General features: G+C 39.0%; 1 protein-coding gene across 4 annotated transcripts in view; it reads right to left on the reverse strand.

Annotated features, from left to right (window-relative positions):
- fbxw7 (F-box and WD repeat domain containing 7) overlaps positions 1 to 16,144 on the reverse strand; it is a 201,159-nt gene that overhangs the window by 182,944 nt on the left and 2,071 nt on the right. For 2 of the 4 annotated variants that reach the window (XM_041784882.1, XM_041784881.1), the window contains exons 2-3: positions 15,393 to 15,522; positions 14,968 to 15,054 (exon numbers count right to left, since the gene is read on the reverse strand). The exons of the other annotated variants lie outside the window; for them this stretch is intronic. The gene's annotated coding sequence lies outside the window, so the exon portion shown is untranslated. The remainder of the gene's footprint in view (positions 1 to 14,967; positions 15,055 to 15,392; positions 15,523 to 16,144) is intronic. 4 annotated transcript variants of the gene reach the window in all.

Below are 16,144 nucleotides of genomic sequence, written 5' to 3' on the forward strand. Positions count from 1 at the left end.
AGCGGCTCGGCTTCTACATCATGTGAGTGAGCTCATGGGGTGGCTGAGGCTCAGAGTCGGTTATCTCTTAACTGGAAGGTCAGGGCCCCAAGGGTTTGACTCCCAAGCTGTTGCTCCAGCTCTTGTTGATGTGTCCTTGGGCAAGATGCTGGAACCAAAGTTGATATGTGAATGCATATGAATGGTCTTTAATATTGATGGACACTTTACGTAGCAGCCACCACCAACGGGGTGTGAATGGAATACGTGGGTAGGTATGATCTGTTGTGTTTGAAGGAGCTTCGAGTACTCAGACAGCTAGAAAAGCATTAAACAAGCTCAAGACCATTTAATGTCAAATATGGATGATAGCTTAGGCAGCTGTTTAACACTTGTACTAAATGTGTCAAACTAATTAAGATAGGAATAAGAACTCTGCATGATCCAGCAATCTTTGCGATGCAGTTAAACTTGTCTCCATTCTTCCCATTAGTTTGTGTCAACAGCAAATGAATGAAAGCTCTTCAGTGTTCACAAAAAGAAGAACAGACTTTCAGTAAAACAATCACAGTCCCTTCTAAACAATCAATACTAGAAAATAACAGGGAGTATTATAAAACTAACAGAAACCTCAGTCTGTTGGTCTGTTTAAGGTTTACTTGTTACAAAAGGGTTTTCTTGGACCAGGAGACAGTGGGAAACCTCCGACGAGGCGTGTAAGGGAAGCCTACATTCACAAAGACGGCCGTTTCCATGCCAACAGGACCTCTGCTGGGAGAGGCCTCCTTTCAAACGGTTTTTCATCCTGTACCTCTGCTGCAGTCTCAGAGAAGGACTGGTGGGCATTTGAGAGGGAATAAGTCGTGGGTGGTGGTGAAGAGATGCAATTGTGTTAAGGCAAAGATGGAAAAGGTCTGAGCAAAGAGCCCCACAGTATGTGCACTCTCTTACAGAAACTTAAACCAAGGCTGGAGAGGGCTCTGTATGCTGGGTGGCAACTTATATTCACAGTTTAAACCTGGTTATGTTGTAAAAACATGAGACATCTCAAGGGACTGAGGTTGTAACAAATGATACTTATTCACATAAACTCAGTGGCATTGCACCAAAGTTTCCACAAGACAAACCTCAATGTTTTTAATAAACACTGAGGTGGGCTTTTCACCTTTATTTAATAGGACAACTGAAGAGAGACACTGAGGGGAAGAGTGACGAAGACATGCACCAAACATGCCCCGAGACCAGGAATCCAACGCGCCATGGACTACAGCCTCAATTTACTGAACTAAACTGGCACCCAGTAGGTTGATTAAATGGTCATCAAGTTCCCATCCAATCAAATCTCATTGGTCAGAAAATTGCAGGGAGAAAGTGCACAGCCAACCGTGGTTAGTCTTGTAGAAAGAGTGAGCGTTGGTGAATACAAACAAAGCAGTGGTGCTGAGGAAGACCATGTTTTTCATTTTTTCACAGTTGTTACCAACTCAAGAACTTAGAAACACATCGCCACAAATTTACAGAAAGGTGCAGGATTGCAAGTCTGTACACTGCATGTCTCTGTCAAAGCCTCTATCCGGGCTTACTAAAGTCGGCAAAGATGTTTTATCAGCTCCGTTTAGTAGCTCAACAAATGCAAACATTAATGCTAACGTGTGCTGCAGTCAGATGGAGAGCAGAGGACACAGGCAGCGATGTCTCCTGGTTCCTAAGGTTTCTTCTCAACATCCAGACCTGCAAATTTATTATTGGTTAACCTTGTTAAACTGATGTTACATACTATCTTGTTACAATGAATGTGTGCATTCTGACATTAGCAAACCATGTCACTAATAAAAATAACAATAGAAATAAAAATAAAAACAGAAATAAAGGTGGTAACAATGATTTTTTTTAAATAATATTTGAAACTTCATTGCACTGTAAAAAATAATAGCAACAATTAAGGCTAATCGAACATTAGATCAAATCACCAAAAAAACTTTTTTGCAGCAGAGATGCTATGCATTATTATGTAATCATTCAAGTGCTATTTAAAAAAAAAGGCTACAAAAAATCCTACTTTCTTCATTTTTATACATTTTTCTTATCAAATATGAGAATGATATAGAAATGATCACTCTCTTAAATACAACAGTTCACATCCAATTTGCAAAACAGGTCAAAATTGAAGTTTTTCTTTATTTTTAAAATTGCTCAACCCTTTATATCTAAAATTGTGTTGGTTGTAATATAGAATGGTTCATTGTTTGTGTTTGTTAGAAAATATGGAAGTTGAGGAACTTAAAGGAAAAATTTACTGGTAGAGATACTGGCTTGTGATAATTCTACTATGGCTACACAGTGTAGAGATGAAAAAAATTCTGAAATAGATGCTTCATAGCCTGAGATATTCCATGACAAAGGTCAATTAAAGGGTTCAATACTCTAACTCCCAGAATGCACTGGGCTCATTGCCTCCAAGGCCGCTCCCAGACAGCTTCCTTTTGGAAAGGTGTGGCCGGTGCTGCAGGTGGATGGTTGAATGTAAACATAAACAGGTGCTGACCTGTCAAAGAGCGAAAAGGTGCCCAGACAAAGTCTGTTTGTTCTAACCAGAGGCCTGTGGCTAATGTAGATTTGATTTAGGATAAATAAAATGCAAAACGGAATAAAAAAGTAAATATGTAGAAGTAAAAATCTACAAACAAAATCACTTCAAAAAAGTAAAAAGCCAATGATTCAACCAAACAGGACATATCTAGGGACTAAATTCAGCGAGAAGTAACAACTGTCAAGTTTTCAAACAAAAAAATGGACAAAAAAAAGCTGCTGAAAGCACATTTTCTGATGTGGGCATTCACAATAAAAGCACTTGAAGAAAAAATAACAACAGCTGACTTTTAATGTGAAGTGTGTGTCAGAAGTACCACGTCTATCATTGATTTAACTTAGTTCTAACAGTGACCATCGTACTACAGTCGGCCTCACTGTCTATAACAGCTTCTCTGATCCCACTTTGAATCATCATGGACTCAAGACGAAGGCATCATGAGCTAAAACACCTCTAAACTGTTGTTTGGGCCGTTGTCACTGTGGCTCATATTAAAGCCACAGTCAGACAGACAGAATAGCCCATGTTGAGTTAATACAGACATCAAACTTAGAGACGAGAGAGCTTCATGTTAACTACACAGTCACAAACAGATGTTTGGTTTTTACCTGACTGCCCTTTAGTGTTGGTGTGAAATGTGAGGAGCAGATACAGACTGAGCAGTCAAAGTTTGCCTTAATGACTACAGCCTAAAATGAATCAAAGTATGTTAAAAGTAAAACCAATGAGAAGGAGCTTGCCTATTGTGGTGACATTAACGATGATTATCTTCATCTGCAGAGTCCTTCAGCTCTTTTTACAGTCTGATACTTCATTTTCTAAGGATTATAATCTACTCCATGAACAAAAGTGTAAGCAATTCCTTTCTAGTTAACAACCAGCCAATAAATAATTGCCAATTATATCTAAGAACAATTACTTTGGTACAATTTTCCGACTTTTATTTGACAGGAAAAGCTCAAGAAAGACAAAAATTTAAGAGCAAGAATAAGGAAGTCGAATCAGTGACCAGTGAGCCAGAGGCTTTAGCCGTTGGCGAAGGGACCCCTTCGTCATCAACTGAGCTAAATCTGCTTCCCTGGAAAACACTCTTCAAATGCACTGTTATAAGTAAGTCACTAATTGGCTTAGTAATACAAAATCATTCACATAATGTAAGACTTCTTTATCAATTAATTCAAAGATAAAGTTTTGGAATACTCTTAACTTTGACTTAGAAAATCAGAGTTGTTCATAAAACAAAAGATTTGGCTTCAGACACAAATCAGCCACCAACAAGCCTCCATCTGTAGCACCAATAAGAGGGAGCAGTTCATTTTCAAAAAAGGTTATTTTGTTGTCTGGAACAGGTTTACTTTAGCAGCGTCCTACCTCGAGCAAACCACCGTCTGCTCTAAAGTTTGTCTAAAGTCTGAAGCTAAAAGAAGCAGCAGCAAAAACAGCTTATTTATTGTAGCAGAAGTGGGAGTGGGAGACACGTTTGGAGAGGCGAGTTGCACAAGAAAGCAGCAGCTCTGAAACACCTGCTAAAAGCTGATTATATTTTACAACATATAAACTGTTAAAATTCATTTTTCATCTATGAATGCTCATTGTGTTTAAGCAAGCATTTTCAGACGCAAACAAAGACAGTCTCTCATGGTCAAAGATAAAGTAGAACCCTCCGTCAGTATTTTTTATCCACTCATCCTCAAATCCTTCATCGTTTTCCACTACGTAATTTAAAATAGTAATAGCATCCCTATTAACTTGTTTTGTCTTCCTCTTGTCCCCGCACTGTCACACAGCGTTCACACATCAAAGCGATATGCCTGGGAGATTCCTCCCCCTGTTCATTAACCAAACTCTGAGCTACATGGCACAGCACTGAATTATTAACGCACTCCTCGTGCCTCACAGATACAGAGCAGAGGGCCATTCACAACCGCAGAAAACACCCACGCTCTGCTGTAGACGCCTGTAAATCTCCACTCAACCCTCAGAGTGAAGTCAAACCCATTAAGGAAGCATTTTTTTAAAAAACAGGGTAAACAACAAATGACTGGTGATGGCAGAAAAGATGTGGAGAAATAAGACATCAAACTGTGGAAAAAAAAAATCAAACAAAAGAAATTTAAAGCTAAAGACCAATTTGTTTTGAGTCTGAGGATTGCACTGAATGGAAGAAGGGAAAACAAATGCATGAATCAAAATATGTAGGTGTATAATCACATAAAGGAAAATATGAAGATGTAGAGATACAAAGAGAAAAATGCAGAAAACTTTCACCATGGCACAATAACTTAACACAAAACTGTTTAAAGAAAAAAAAACATCCCTAAGCATCACTTCAAAAATGGATTTTAATAAAGGCTGCACTCTGCAGAGCATGATCTGATAATCATCTGAAAACACTGCCCTCCTTAATATGTTCCTACCCCACATTTTAGCTCTAGTGGTGAGAAATTTTTTTATTTATTCTTTTAAACCATGATCAGCAGGGGGGAAAAGATTTACACGGTTTATACAGCCAGTGATTCAGTAATTCTGCTGTAATAGCTGATAAAACATCCTTTTTCTCTCTCTTAAAAGTATAGATTCTGACACTGTTTAGGCACCAGTACATTTTAAAATTATTGATTTTTGTACAGATATTAGAAAAAAGCCCAAATGATACCCAACCCTGGTCATGAGGGGTCAGGACGTAGTGACACTGAGTCAAACTGCCAAAGAAATCTGTTTAGAGCCCTGAATTTTTTTATTATTGAAATGCCAATGTCTGGTGCAAGATATGCAATAATTGTAGCACACAAATCAAGATAACACTGTTTTACTCTCCTGGTTTTTTCCCCCATAGCTAATCTGTAGCTACTGAGATACCGGCACAACTTCAGGAGTACTATCATGGATAATGAAACTGTTTTTTCCTTCATAAAGGCAATGAAAATTGCTCAGAATGTAATAATCCTGTTTCTTTTTCATCCCTATTTCATAGGCTATCACAGGTGTCGCCATGTTACTGTTGGCTTTCACCAGCTAATCTCCCAGAAACAGAGACTGAAAGTTCTGCAGATATAAGATAAAGATTTGCTCTGCCTATTGTTCTCACTGCTTTGAGTGTGCACTGGTTTGCTAGAGTACATGTGTGTTTGGGACTGAAGTTTTAAAAATAACAGTCCAGTGTTTTTAATCTTTTAAACAATGTGGCTGTAGGGGAGCTGTTCAGAGATATTTGACTCTTCTCTGTTCGAAGGGGAGATAGGGAACCAACACATCCCCTTTTTCGCAAATGCACCGATTTTCAGAATATTTCTAGATGAGCTGCATGTGTGAACATAAACAGCAGAATCTTTCATCCAGACTTTACCGGGCATTTTTCCTGCCAGCTTTCCAGTATTTTCCCTTTCCATTGCCTTGGAAGAGCAACCCAAATGTCAAAACAAAGCTCCTGACATTTTCTAGAAACTTTCAGGTGCACATGTTTAAAAACAGTGTATCTGTGCTATGACAAGGATCTGGAAATTGTCAACTAGGGATGGGTACCTTTCACATTTGAACCGGTACGGTACCGGTACACAACAGTACCCATTTTCGGTACTTTTGAGTGAGAATAATATGCAATAATAAATGTTATATAACCTCATACTTCTGAATTTTAAATATCAAAAAGCAATCAAATATCAAATAAATCAAAACAACATCGCACACCATTTGTAATGTAGCATCACAAGTGTTTTAAAAAAATTAATTGGGGTCCATGGAGGGAGAATAAGTTTAAAACAAATGAACAATACAGTATGGAGTCAAAATAACTAAATAAATACATAAATAAAGGTATAAAATTTTACTAATTAAAGTATTACAAATGAAAGTAAGCAAACTACTTCCTCAACCATGAACTACATGTACTGAACATCTTCCTTCCTCATGCAGTTCTTTTCCAACAAAACTAAGACGTCATCTTTCCCTGGTAAGAGCAGAGTCTGCTCCTCTCTCATCAATCATGCGCCCGTCCACACATAAACGTCACACACAGGGTCCATTACGTTACATTTGTATTTACTGCAAAAAGTTAACAGAAAGTGGCAAATTGTTTCATTCTGTGATGAAAATAAGCAGCGAGGATGAGCCTGTGGTCTATGTCACTCCTTCAAAATTACTCTGGATCCATCCACCCTGACAGAGAGCATCATACAGCACCAGCTGTGCCAAGTTGGAGAAATGGAGAGCACTAGGCAGTCCGCACCGTGCCTTAATCCAGTGAACAAACCTATCCTTTTATCTAGTATATTTCCGTGGTTGATTTCCACATGATAAATGGGCAAATCACAGTGTTTAAAGTGAGGATTCGGTACGAGAGAGAGAGAGGGAGGGAGGGGGCAGAAGGAAACAGCTGGAGCTGATCTGAATCATTAATCATCACACTGCTTCCTCAGATTAGAAGTTTTACCGTGGTAAACCATAAACTTCAAGTCACATATACTGCAGCGTAACCTGCATCGTATTTTGAAATATAAGGCGCTACCTCCGACTGCTTTCTATTAGCCATGCTTGTTTTGTTGATTCAGTGAGCTGCTGCTGACGTCATTACTCACGTGTGTGCAATGCCGCGTTCACGTCTGGCATGAAAAAATGGCTACTCTTCCACTCTCTTGCAGTCAAAAGGTTGCGTTTAGGTACCGAAACATGGTACCGTTTGATTTTACGTGAATCGGTACTCGGGGGTACCAAAGGAATTCGCTCAGTACCTATAAAAGTACCGAATTCAGTACGCATCCCTATTGTCAACACTTCATCACTCATAAATACAGTCAGACTTGGAGATGAAACTTGATGCTACACAGGATGAAAAGCACTGAAAGGTACCAGCGCACCAGAAAACACTCAAGTCTCATTTTTATCCAAAAGCTGCTGCAAAAGGAGAGCACACTGTCTAAACCGTGGTTCTCAACTGGTGGGTCGGGACCCAAAAGTGGGTCATTGAGTGGTTTTCAGTGGGAAAAAAGTGGAAAAAAGTGTACAAGTACCTAGGATGTACTGAAGTTAGCCTAGGCAGACATGTTTCCATATATCTTATTTTACTCCAATTTGCTGAACAAGGAGTACATTTTGTTCCTTTCTTGAAATTTTGACGTTTTTATCCTGTTATCTTGCATAGAAATATTTGAAGAAAACTGGGCTTCCCATGAAAACGTCTTAATTTCACAAGATCTTTAAAAAGCAACCAAAATCTACATTATCATGACAACACTAATGGAAATAACATGCTTGCATGCATGTCCTCCCAAAGTTTTGTTCAGTTTTTGTTTAGCTGTATATTTTGCTCCATCTGGGGGTCGCAATTTTCCTTTAAGGAGGTGACTGTGGGTCTTGACCACTGGTGCAAGTTGTGTTATCGAATTGGCAACATTTGTCGCAGAAATATTGCTAATGTTCTTGTGCAATTTGGACAGAGTGCATGAGTTAGCTTGCAACCATCATTGAAAGTTCAAGATACTTGATGCCTTGTGCTGCTATCTTATTTGTCTTGGTATTCAAACAGGACTGATATTGTTTGATTGTAGTATCATCATACCAAAGTTTAAAATTCTGGCATCGTGGTAACTTTAAGTGTTATAATATCCAAACACATGACTCACTCGCTGCCCTTCCTTTAGTCTGCCTGTCTTACTGCTGCTGCTGCTGTTGCCCCAAAGTCTAACTTTGACTTTGTTAAAAGAGAAAAAAAAAGTGAAACAGGAGATTGGAGATCCCTCTTTCTTCAAGGTGACTTGGACCTCTCCACAGAAAAGCCCTTTCATTTCCTTTCATTGATCTCTCCCAATCTCTTTCTCCAAAGTGCCTCTGCCCACACACAATGTTGACTGCGGGCAGGACTTCATCGGTAAAGTCTCTCAACTCATTTTCTGCTTCTTCTCTTTATGCTTATGAGGCCTGTTTCATTTCCCTTTAGATTTCCCTGTTCACTGACACCTGTAAATAAGTCTCTACAATCTATATTTAGCCCTGATTTTCTCCTTTGATGGTTATTTTCATCACAAATAATCCTACATCCACATTTTTACATATCTGTTAGACATGCCCCAAACAACTCCATTTTTTTCTGACACTGTTAAACAAAATACAAATAATCTGAAAGTTTAGCTAAAATACATTTGGCAAGAGTGACGTCAATACACTTCCCACTTTCAGTTTGTTCTTGAAATTCAAACTCTGTGGCTGAAACGGTGCTGAATCTACCGTTCTTATTTTAAACCCTCAACAGTCTAAATCCTCCTTCCTGAAAAAGTCACCAAACTCATCTGAACCTGTGTCTTAATGCTCCTTCTTTTCCCTCAAGATTGAGGATTCTCATGAAATCACGAATCATGTCACGACTCCGTCATTATCCAAATGTCTCAGTATCTTTCACTCAGCACTGTTTGGGGTCCTTAAGAGCCTGGATGGCTGCCCGTTCTAATCAGACTGCACTCTTAGTGTAAAAAGCAACCAAAGTAATCAACGTCTGCACAGAAGAGTCTTTCTTGAGTCCTCAACCGAGTCTTCTCCTCTACAACTAAGAACATCAGCCAGATGGTCCCTGCCATCATTGTTGACTCAAGATATTCCAAATGTGAGAAGAAACTTTAACGTCCACACTCACACCACCTCCTTTTACTCTAGTCAGAGGAATTCTCTTTGAAGGGGAATAGTACATTACTGCATCTGCAACAATATCACATTGGTGCATCATACACATTTAAAACTCATTTAGATCTGTGGTTCTCAACTGGTGGGTAGGGACCCAAAAGTGGGTCACAAAGCCCTTTTCAGTGGGTCACAGATGTGTGCCTGGGGAAAAAAATGTGCCAACTTGTCTATGAGACTCTATAAATCATGTATGTTTTGTCCCGTTTCATTATTTTGTCACACATTTTGCACTGTCTCAGCTCTATATTTTTATACGTCTGATTGACCAAAAAAATCTCAAAAATTTGGGTTGTAATTCTCCTTGAGTTGGTGGTGGGTCACGTGTCCCAACCAGTTGAGAACCACTGATTTAGATCCTTACCAGGGGATGCTACTAGCCTTTAATTTCCCTGTAGATTAAACAAAAACTTAGACTAGTAAACTAATCTAAAGCTAAGAGAACATGGAGAAAACTGTCTTAATTTAGCATGATTTAACATAGCTTAAAAGCATGTTGCATGTCCATCTATTTAACTACTGTCACAGTTCAGTTATAAAATCCAGGGCTTCCCCTACATGTAGTTGATCGTGGCGCATCACCATGCCAAAATAAAAGCCGCCATGCCTTCAGAATTATAATCTTTTTTATCAAATGTTAAAAATGTAAATTATACTGTATGAATGGATCCATATAAACATATAGTCTATATTTGTGCACGTTTACGTACCACAGGAGTTTGAAACTGTAATCCTGAAAGGTGACACTGCTCTGCAAATAACTTAATTTTGAAAAATGAACACCGGAGTCTAAGCTTCCTTTCTGTCGTCAAACACGGACGGCTGATAAACTTTACTTTCACTTAGTTTAGTACTTCCCTGATTATAATCCAGTGATTAGCGGTAAACTTGAGTAGTTATATTCATCATGTGTCTTGTGATGGAGATGAGACGCTAGCGACCAAAAAACAGCTCGTTTTCATAAAAACTCAGGCGGAACTTTAGTTTCGTTTCTGTTATGGTATGAGACTGGATAAAAACAACAGCGATGGACTGTCAGGCGTTCATCTAATCCATGATATTTGCCTCACTTTGCGTTCTAAATGTCCGCTAAAACGGTAGAGAGGAAGGAGAAGCGCGAGCTGCAGTCACGGGGTAACAGGAGCTGTTGGGTGTGTGTCTGTGTATGTGTGACAGAGAGGAGAGTTTGTGCGTCCGTCCGCGAGTGTGGGTCAGTCTGACAACAAGCAGTAACGAACCAACGTTAGCTTGTTGAATACGTGAGTGATAAATATTTCTAAATTATCATAATATCAAAAACTTTATTGGCTGAGGCTTACTTGAGGCTCCTCTGGGATGAAATAATTGCAAGAGGATGTAATAAAAGCAGAATCCCACTGTAAGAGTCTTTCATTCAAATATCCCCAGGCTGTTGTCATTAGTATGATCTTAAAGTGTTTATGTGTGTTTGTAAGGAGGGAGGCAAAGTAAAAGCATAAAAAATATAATTTTCATTTTTGGGGGAAAAAAATCTGTGTGTTTATTCTGTTGCGTGTTCAAGTTATTTAATTTAACAGAACTAAAAAACAGACTAAAAGAAGGCAAACATTTAGTTCGAGGTCCTATCGCTGATTCGCTAACGTTCAGCACTTATCTCAAGCATCTTGGTTGTATTTTGTGCATATTTTGGTTTTGTGGATTTTTGTAGCTCTTTTATTTGATTTTAAGTGTATGCCTCTCCTACTGAAACTGCTGCTGAACCATTTCCTTTGTGAAACAAATCCTCAGTTTTCTGACATTAACTCATCGTGAATCATTTCATTTGCACTAAGTTTGTAGTGAGCTGATTCCAAAAGCAAGTCTCTGTTTCTGATGCTTGTCGTGTTGTTATCCTCTGTGAGAAACAGTGAGGCAGCTAAGGAAGAAAAAGGACAATGATCTGATAAAGGGAGATTCAAATTGGCCTCAATAAACAATTAATCCTCGTGTTTCCTGCTAAACGTTTCCTTATTTAGCTTAAAAACTACAGAACGGTAAACCTAATAACGATAAACATGTCTGCAGCAGAGTAAATGGCTCTGGGATTTCTAAATCAGGAGATGAGTCAATAAATCTGGAAATTTCATAGATGGCCACAATTCCCATTTTCCCTCTACACATGATGGGTTTCACAAATGGGTTTAAATCAGATGGTTGTCTCTGTGGTTGTCTAAAGGGAATATCTTATCAGCCAAATACCACAAAACAAGTTTAATCACATCATTATCAGTAACAGTTTTAAGGCTTGTTGAAACACACAGACTCCACATGTTCTTTGGATTGTTTTGAATAATAAAGCATTACGCTACTAAGAGTCTTGGAGTCAAGACTGTGAAACACCTGAAGCATTCCTCTCTCCTGGCATCCTTTGTAATCGATCTTGCTCCCTTCACTTCATGTTTTGTCAATTGAGGCTTCAAAGGCAGGAAATCTCACTGTCCATATGAGAATGGTTTTAGGAAGGCCCTGAGGTCAGCTTCACAGCAACAGTCAGGACTGTGGGAATGTGCTGCTTTCTGCAAACAAAGACGAGGATACCCCTCATCGCCCGCTCTCCGAGGCCTTACAGCAAAAACCACAGCCAGAAAACTGCATTTCAACATACTGATCCAAAAGATTTCATTCTTGTCTCAATATTGTCTGCCTCTCTTTGTGCTTGTATTCTGTAATCCACACTTATTCAAGCTGCCTCAGCTCTGGAGAAGGGGGAACATTTCTATCTCATACAATGCCTTTCAAAGGGATCCATAGAGGGCATATGGACTACAAATACAAGTTATGGGTGATAAAAAACCTGCTGTGAAGACAGTAAAGCCTGCAACACACTCTAAAAGACTTTCAAGCGGTTAACAGATGTTGAAGATGTGAGACCTCACACATGACGGCAAATAATGATAGATTTAACAGGTTTTTTTCTACTTTGAGTGTGTGGAGAGAAATGAGGTGACCAAAACAGCACACCATACGCCAACAGATTCCAACCAGTGTCTGGACTTGAAAAACTAGAAATCTTGCAAAATCTCCCAGCCTCTTATGTGGCTTCAGAGTAAACAAACATGGCCAACAACAGGCAGGAAGGACTGGCAATTAGAGTTTTTGGATTTCTTTTAACTGAAACTTGTTTTCAAAGAAAAAGGATGGGTTAAGTCATGGAGACTGTAAACATGGGTTGAACATGCTGCAGTACCAGGTGGAGATTGGCATAAAATGATTTACTGTGGTCAGTGTGCTTTCTTCTTCAGCTCACATACCCACTGGATGGCATTTTTGTTCACATGAGAAGCAATTGAGAGCATGCTCAGCTGTCCAGCCCAGGCTTACCCTTCACCATTCCTAAAGACAAGTTTAGTTAACCTCACCAAGCAGATGCACTGGCCAGATTCTATGCCTGTCATCAGGCAGATCCATCTTGCAAAGCTTCAATCTGAAACGATTGTTCCCAGTCTGAAAACAGACCTGACCAATCAGCATCATTTGAGGAAAATGAGGTGGCAGCTATGGGTGGGGTTTAGTTGCACTGGAAGCAGGTAGTAATGGCTGACGCCAGTGTACTGATAGTGTAGCAGCAGTTCTATTGAACTGGGCCACATTTCTTTACTAAACAAAGAGCAAAGAACGATATTGAAAGCTTTTCCATGACAGAAAAGATGTCTGTGATAGTTCAGGGGGACAGGGGTCAGTGAGTGGGTATAAACAATGGCTGCAGGTGGAGTGATTAGCTCAGATGTAGCCACAGCAGCAGTTTTGTCAAAAACTGCTATACTGAAAGCTTTTCGTGACAGAAAAGATGTTTTCGCCCTTCTCCTGGCCTGCTTTGGCATGACTTCGGGATCCTTACAGACGGGGTTTGTCTGTGTTTCCAATAGCTGCTGCCATGGTAGCAATTAGCTTGGATGTAGCTGTAGAACAGTGGCTTTTTTAATCAGAACTTGACCACATTTCCATAGTAAAACATGAACAAAAAACAACACCAAAAGCTTGTCTGTGCAGAGATGTTTTTGCATGTCTCCTGACCTGCTTTGGCATGAATTTTATTCAGAAGCTTTGCCATTAATTCACAAAGGGTAGCTTTAACCTGTAGAGCTCAGGTACCAGAGCTGTGCTGGTCCACCACCTCATTTTGTCTTATCACTGTGATTGCCTGAAATTAACATGACAGAACTTTCGTCCAATCACCATCTGAGAATTACCTGGGAAGTCCTGCCCTTCCCAGATGCTTTGTATGGGAGGTTCTCCAGATAGACAGGAAATAACTCCATGTAATACATAAATGAAACAGAAAATCTGGCTGGTCTGGTAATAAAACTTTACAAACGTATTCATACACATGGCTTATTTTACTGCTGATTTACAGCATATTGGTTGTAAATAATGGCAGAAATGTTCCTAACTTCCACTACCAATAATGAGGGCTAATTTCTACAGATACAGATGTATACCACAGGGAAAATCTGGCAAGATGATCTTTAGAACCATCAAGAAATTGTGGCTTGCTTAGTTTAGTTAAATCAAAAAGAATCTGGATTTAAATTGCCCTGATCAGTGGTGTGTACTCTGCTAAAGCTGCCTTTTCTCTAGTTAATTAGAGGAGCTGCCACACAGAAGACCATTTATACATGGAAAGGCTAAATTCTTTACAAAAGTTCATATGTTTATCCTACTTGTCTTGTTGATCAGTTCCACAGTCCTGTGACTATGCCATCATACATCACAGCAGAAACTACACAATCAGTCCTCTATGCTGGAAAATCTTTGATGGCGAAACATTCATAACACTACAAAGAAAATTCATCAATTGCTTGCATGTCCACACCATCAGAATGAATAATGAGACACGCCATAACAGCTAAAATGATCAAAATATTAATCTTCAATACAAAACATGCTGCAAAGACCCCCAACTCATTATAGATTGCCAACTTGACCTACAAAAATCACAGATTTCTATAACCATTACTTTACATGCAGTCTTGTTCTGTATATTTTTCAACATTAAAGCTTCATACAACTAGACGTCTCACTGAACTGAGTGAACTCTGGCAAACAGAGCTGCTCTCTTCTGTCAGCTTTACAGCACATAAACAGACTTATTTTTAGAGACTGTGACTTAATGTTTAATTCATACATGCACACATTCTGTGTTTGCACATTATAACAATCAAGATCTATAGTACTATCTGAAACCATACTAACTCTACAATTAAAATTTCTAAAAATAGTCACAAATGCAGTATAAATTGTATAATTGTAAAAGCTGCTGGCTGTTCAGACAATTTTAACTGTTGCACAAGTTTCCTCAGAGCAAATTTTTGTTGCTTTAACATTTACACTGAAAGGGAGAATCAAATTGAATGTATTTTTTTTTAAAAACAACACTGAAATGTATCCTACACTTATGTTTTGTGTGTTCAGCTTTTGTTGAAAGCATGCCACAACTGTTTTTCCTCTCCATTCAGAAAGCATTCTAAAGTGTAAAGAAAAGCCTTGCTGTAGTTGCTGTGGATGTAATCTGAATGGTAAACAGAGAAGTATCTGTCTACTGAAGGTGTGTCAGCAGTCGGGTTCTGTGGTTAAGCTCTGTGCATTACAAAGATCGTGTGCAAAAGAAAAACACCTCTCAGTCACACTTTTGTGATCTGTGAGACAGAGCTTTCTACTGTTTATTACTGGTGGTGGATGTCGTGTCGAGACAAAACCGTTATGTGACATCGTACCTGAAGACACAGCTGGAAATAGAAATTGAACCACCAAGAGGATCTCTTGCTCTTTCCTTTCCTTATTTTCAAAGTTACCCCAAATCTCTGCAGTATAGAGAAAAATGTGTTAAGAGTGTAGCACAGGAAGATATCATACAACTCAATTTGAGGCCTTAAGAGGGAGAAACTTCACTTCACTAAGAGGAATACTAGGCAATTCAAAACATAAGAGCTAAACAAAGCAGACAACAGACAGCTACGTATAATAAAACACAACTGAAATTTAAAGAGATTATTCAAAATGACTAACTGAGGTTTATTATATTTTTCTTTGTTACCATGTGTCCCCTAGTTGACTTACTATTGTGTGACTAAAAAAGGTATTATGTATGTAGGTCACTTATTATCCTTTTAGACTTCAGAACCATGAGCCATCTCCTCACCAAGAATCAACTCAGACCTGAGAGGTCAAGTGGGTGCTGTTCATTAGCAGGTGGAGTGTGGAAGTAGCAGTATCCTCCTGGAGAGTAGATATAATGGCCACTTCTCCTTTCAAACCATGATGTAGACACACTAAAAACAAGAACCTGAATCAGGCTTAACTAGGACAAACGAAGATGTTTACATTAGATTTAACTTTAAGACAAGAAAAGGACACCATATGATCAAATAAGTCCAGGGTAGTGTGATGTGTAATGAACTGTTTCAGACTTGGGTCTGTGTGCCTACGGCTACACTGAAGGGATGGGGTCAATCTCAGGTTACAAGTGAGTGAAGTGTAGTACAGTAAAGTGCAGCACATTTAAACATCCCATCTCTGTATCTGAGACCATGATAAAATCTTATCCTTCTTGAATATACCACCTGGATGTACTAAAATACAGCTGAATCAAGTTTAGTGTGAGGAAGACTTTTTTCTACCTCAGTCAGTGGAGAGGCAAACCTTTTATTTGATGTTGAGAACACAAAGAATAGATTTTACAGAAGATAAGAAAGTGGGAGAGCAAAAAAGTGATGTGGTTTCTCTGTGTTGCCTGGGTCGATATCAATGTGCAAAACTCAGAAGACTTTAAACTGAGATCCTGTTTCTATTAGAGATGTAACGCTGCTGTCAAGATTGTGGTATTACAGTGACAGAAGCACCTTGGTGCATTGTGGACATGAGACAGTTTCAAACAGTAGGTCTTAAGGGCAA

Source organism: Cheilinus undulatus, linkage group 4 (assembly GCF_018320785.1).
Source record: "Cheilinus undulatus linkage group 4, ASM1832078v1, whole genome shotgun sequence".
NCBI lineage: Eukaryota > Metazoa > Chordata > Actinopteri > Labriformes > Labridae > Cheilinus > Cheilinus undulatus.